Raw genomic sequence first — 6,346 nt, 5'->3', positions numbered from 1 at the left:
AAAGTTGCCTTCAGGACTCTATATTATCGGCAAACTTCGTTAAGGTCCATGCCACCATATCTGTAAGCTACTGTAGCACGTTACATACTCTCACTTCTCCACTGGCTATAGTTTACTAATTTTTGCATTTTTTAGGAACAGCAAAAGTATTTGAAACTGCATCGCTATGCGTTAAATTTTTAATTAATTTTACAAAAAAAAAAGTTACCTTGAAATTATAATAAAGTATAAGAGTTTTCATGAATTACTGAGATAATTTTTTTCACTGTCATATTTATTTCAAAACAACTGAGGAATTTTCAAAGATAATTGAGCTGAAGTTTCAGAAATATTTGAGATTTTCCATGAATGAAACATTTTGTCAGGTGGTTCATTCGTGGAAACACCTTGTGATCCAACGATAGCAACTGCGTCAGTTTGAATATTCTTTTAGGTGTTACTGCTGTGACGAGTCATGATGAAACATGAAGTATGGGGAATTGTACTTCAAAAGGCACTCTTTTAAGTCAATGTTTCTGTTTAATTGATCAGTGATATTCAAAGCATGTTATAACTAAATGAAAATCTCAATAATTAGTAAGATAAAGGGAGAAATCTTTTTTGACCGATTAACAATATGATTAAATAATTTTGGCTACTTGACGTTTCTGTCGTAGACAGTTTTCAGACAAAGGAAGGTACTAAAACTGATTACGCGTCTGCACAAACTCTGGTACGGGAAATACCTTCGCGGTCTAGTCATGGAACCGGTTCATTGACGACAACCTTCCCCTATATTTAAACCAATTTTACACTGAAAAAAGAAAAGAAATTTTTTTTTCATGGCAAAGAATTAGATTATGAATATTTAATAATAAATTATGAAGAATGAATGAATTAATTATTATCACACATTAAATGTGTTTAAAAGACTACATCAAATTCAAACAGTTTTCCATGTTCCTAAAGATATCTAAATTATTAAGAACCATGCGTTTGCGTATGTTGTACTTTTGGACGTTTTCTAAAGTCCAATATGTTTAGTTGTCACAAGGGACAATCACCACGTGATTTAAAAAAAACCAAAATGGCGGTCAGTCTTGATGCACTATCATTATTTTCTCATAGCCAAAATATTGAAATTACTTCTCTTTCACAACAAAATAAAATTCAGTTAATTAGTTTTACAAATACAAGGACAGAAAATAAAATAAAATTGAAGAAAATATTTACTTTGGAGTCATGAAACTCTCTTTCGCTCACAAAATCATCAATTTAACTATTTTAACGCTGATTGCCACTATGGCACCATTTGGTAGTGAAGGCTACTATTAGGGATTATAAAAACATGGTTGCTAAAAACAGATTCTTAGAAATTATCAGTGTCCCAAGGTACAAGCGTACCAAGGTACAGCAAACTCCCCTACTCAGATTTGACTATTGAAACGTACTCTTAACCATCCTCTTCAAGTTTTGCTACAGTGATATGTTTATTAAAATTGTATATTTTTTAATGTTTGAAGGTAGAATGCTGAAATGTAGTATGTTTAAAGGAAGGATGTTTAATTGTATGATGATTAAAGGTAGGATATTCGAGTATATTTTGGAGAAGATATCTATCTAATTTGCTGTATTAGCTGTTACTCAGATTTACGTTTATCATCTAACTCGAGCTAATACGTCAAACATTTTATGATCACCATCTAATTCGAGCGAATGCGTCAACCATTTTATGAGCCTTTTCATTAAAAACAACTCTTACTTCATTTCTTTTCCTATTACGTCAGCACGTCTATTCATCTGCATATCAATCAATTTGACCCACTTGGGTCAAGTTGACACATTTCGGAATAAAATGTTTATATTACTTGTACATAAAAGAATAATTCAAGGAAGGTTTTGAAACTATTAATTTAATAGTAAAATAGTAACATGATTATTTGAAATTTTATTTCGGTACATAACAGTAGTAACAAAAACGAGAAAAATCAAAATGTAAAAAATATATTAACTGTACCCAGTAGTGTGGTTCAAAAACACTTTTTTTTTCAGCTAGAGTCCAGGAAACCCCCCTATTTCTTTTAGACTTACCAATAGTATTATGCTGTAAAAGTTTTAGCTTCTTACTGAAACTTTAAGAGGGTGCTCAATGACCCTTTAATTTAACATAAGCCGTAGCATTAAAAATGCCACAAATTAAGAAATATTTCCCCAGCTGTTTTTTTGTAAATAATTGTTTTATTGCAATGTATATGCGTATTTCTAGTGTATATGTAGCATTGTTTTTTCAGTTCGAAGTATTTTTTAACCCCCCTCCCCATATAATTGAAGTTTGGGGGAGGTGGTTGAGCACCCTCTTTCAGTTGAAATAGGAAGCTGAAATTCATCCATTATATTACCATTCACAAGTCTAAAAATATTGAGGGGTGTCCTGTTATCTAGGAGAACCTTTTTTACATGTATTTTTAACCACCCTAATACCCATTATCTTCAAATATTTAAAATAAAAATGATATAAACTGAACTGATGATTAACGTACATGCTTCAACATATAAATAACCAGTAATTCATCGTTTTATGATAATGCATATATAAAACTGATTCTTTTTTTTGTGTTCTTAAAAAATGAAATGTAAGAAAAGAACACGAAACTAAAAAGAATCCTTTTACTTTCTTTTAGACACAACTTCGAACATTTGTAAATATTTTGAAAGTCAATTTCTTCAATACCTTATAGCTGCTACGCTACCCTACAGAATTCTAAAGCCTAAGTACTTCTAGAAAATATTGTGTCCGTTGGCCATCTTCATCTCCTTGAAAGGGCACAATAAATATTTCATGCATTTAGATTGATGTTCGGATGCATATAGAGTATACTACCAAACAAAATAGAATTTTTAATACAATAAAATGGAATATTTGGTTGAACATTTTCGAAAAACCTGAGCTATGAAAAATAATTATTAAATAAAAACAAAACCCGACGTCGTAAAAACCAAAAAAACTAAAAAGAAAAAATATAATCAAAGTAGTTTAGAATGTAGTTTATTAAGTACTACTGAATAACTACACCATTGAAATAGTATTCTAATCGATACACACATAAGATATATAATAAATGCATTTGAATTTATGATTTGTCTTATGGTGTGATTTTATTATAAAACTATTTCAATATTGTAGTTATTCAGTAGTACTTAATGACATTCTGAACTACTGGGCTTATATTTTTTTTCTTTGTAGTTTTTTTAATTTTTACGCAGTCGAGTTCTCTTTGTTTTTATTTAATTTGTTTCTTTATTTTACTCTTTTTAGTTGATTTTCATTGATTTAGTTATTATGATTTTCAGACGGTTAATCTCGCAATCTTTTAATTTCATTGAGAGAGTTTATATCGTAAGGATTATTAAACAACTTGCGGTGGTCTAAGCTACTGATTATTATTCTCTCTCGGGATCTAAATCAGCTAAAAGCTACATGTGCTTGACCCATGGCAAAAATGCGCGCGAACTTAAGTCAACCACAGCTACATAAACAGCCTGTATAACTCATGATGATGCAAGCTCGGAAACGTCGTCAGTCAAATCTTTCTCGCAAAACTAAAAAAGCCCATCAAGAAAGTACCTATCGCGAAACTCAGTCCCTTTAATCACGACAAAAACAATCACAACATGTTAGAGATGAAAATCGAATTAGTAGACTTAGTAAACAAAAAGTTCAGGCAGTGAAAACGCTAACTTGTCGCATCCTCTGTCTTACGCATTTTAGCGCGCGACACGGTCCAAAACTGACAGTAAGTTGACTGGGCTTTGATATGGTTAATTTTTATTACTGCCATGTGTTTAGTGACACTCCCAATGTTAAGACAAATTGACTGACGTAAGAATTATTAAAACTGGCCAAACCGTTTAGCTTCTACAACGCCAAATTTGAACAAACATTCATACATAGACTCATAAACACACTATCCTTCTTTGCGTCGCTCACGCGCAATCGAGTAAAAAACTGCAGTTGTAAATAGCAATAACAGACAGCTTAGCTACAAAGTTATTAATAACAGCATTTTATGTTTCCTAATATGCGAAGTTAGTGAAAACATTTCTTGAAAAGAAATTTAAATTTATACAAAGTATGTCACATCGTAGAATCAACAAAATTTACGATCACAACTGGTGCGTAATTTTAAATTATCACCCTGAAGAAAAGAAAATGTTTGTACACAAGCTTCCGAGTTTAAGTATTTTTAGGGTGTTTTGGGTGTATGTACTTTTACATGCACATTGCGACTAGGTCTTCAAGATCTTTTTTGTAGAAAATATTTCCATATTTCTCCATATTTATAGCTAATAAATGCTAGTAATTTCAGAAACTTGGCAAGATTTCACTTGCTTCAGACTATAACATTTTTCCCATTTTTTAAAACTTTTTTAAGTCTTAAATTTTCCTAAAAATATTACTAAAAATTTACTTGTCGATATTTATTTAATGTGTATTTTCCTTACTACATCAAGAAATAAATGAGAAAGCTTGTACTCGTATAAGGAAAAAAAAATACATTTTTCTTCTGACTGCTTTATTTTCTCAACTTTAATCGAGATAAACTTTATTTTTGATGTAATTTTACATACGTTTTACGTAATTTTATTCCCAAATTTACATTTAGGTGTGTTGTCAAAAAATCTTAGTTCGATTTTATAGATGGGTGAAATGTTTTTTTGCAACCAAACGTGAAACATAAGGAATCGCTAAATAAGAAATTTTAAGTTGTACCTTTATTAAAAAATAAAGCTCAACGCTTTGAAAATAATAATCTTGTAGAAAGATGTTTGTAAATGTTTAATGATCACTTTCAGTTGAGGTTTCATTCTGATGAAACGGCTTGAACACATAATTACTTTCCCAATACGATGGTCTCAATTATTATGCTAAGTAGGAACTCCAACTCTGAACCTACTTCACTTCAGAATCTAATTTATTTACTGGAATGCTGTGCAACTTCAAGTAAAAGAGCAAGCACAAATAAGTTTTAAAAAGCACAATTACAAACGAAATTAAAAGAAATTTAGCAACTGATGAGAAAAGAAATTAAGTTTTAGTTGGACTCTGAAAAAGGAAAAAACCCTCAAGCGAATTAATAATTAATGTTAAACTAACTTATGTATTAAACGGTACATTGTGAGTTTTCAAATCAGCAAAATGAAATTTGTTGTTCCTTTATACTACACTATAAAAACGATTCAGAAACGTTTGTGGAAAATAACAGGCAACTGATGTGCCAAACTTCAACCAGTAACTTATCTTACAAAAACCAGGAACGTTTTCCGATAAAAATCAGTAACCTTTCTGAAATATTGGGAAATCTCCCCTGTTAAAGCCAGTCGTGAACCTTCTAGAAAAATTAAAGAGGTTTAATGTATTTGATTAGAACCTTCCATATTTACCAAGAAAGCTCCAGAAGCATCAGAGCAACCATGGCCAAAGCTATGCGAAACTTGGAAGCAAGAATAAAGCATATTCCTTGCCTGCAATACCTGCCTCGCAAAGCTGTAGTATCCATAGACTTATTTGCTCCCATTGGGAGCTTAGTCAATCCGGACGGGCCGTAATCTAACTAAAGCCGATAAACTTAATAAACACGCACAGTCAACCTCTGAACTGGTAGCATAAAATATTTTTCACATCAGTGCAAAGTCTGCATTCGTGCATCTTTCAGCAATTCAGGAAACTTTTTTGCCACGATACTTGATTATGTGGGGAAATAGGTGAAAACCTCTAAAATCCCGAAACGTTTCACGGAAATAACCAATAACGTTTCGGAATTTTTTACAGTGCACATTTTTTGTTCTAAATGTTTTAAAGTACGTCCTGTTATCAGACATTATAGTAAAAAAGATAGTTTTACGAGTGGTGAAAAACAATGGCTTTCATTTGGGATAGCTCCATCCAGGACGACTTCTGAACTTTCGAAACAACTTGGAGCAGGAAGCATCATATGCAAACCACACGTATTTTGAACCCTATGTACAGAAATTGGTACTCTTGATTGAATTCTAGAATGGAGCATATACTTTTAAGGTAGGGTAAATTGGAAGAGACGCCATATGAGGCGAGACGTTATACCTCCGAAAATTCAGTGATTAAGAAAGATATAGCTATATTTCTCACTGTTTTGATTTTTATAACATCGACGATCATAGACGCTTCCTTCTTACGAGTCAGCTCTTGTTCGACTGCACTAGAGTGCGACATTTATGTGACGAAAAGATCATTTTAGTGCGAGCATCTTTTACGAAAATTAGGAGTCGCTTTGGTTTCAATATGTGTTAAATGTAAAATAAAGACACCGTAAAGAAAGAACTGGCTTTA

The sequence above is a fragment of the Uloborus diversus genome, chromosome 5, assembly GCF_026930045.1.
Source record: "Uloborus diversus isolate 005 chromosome 5, Udiv.v.3.1, whole genome shotgun sequence".
NCBI classification, from domain to species: Eukaryota; Metazoa; Arthropoda; class Arachnida; order Araneae; family Uloboridae; genus Uloborus; species Uloborus diversus.
Note: the sequence above shows the minus strand (reverse complement) of the source record.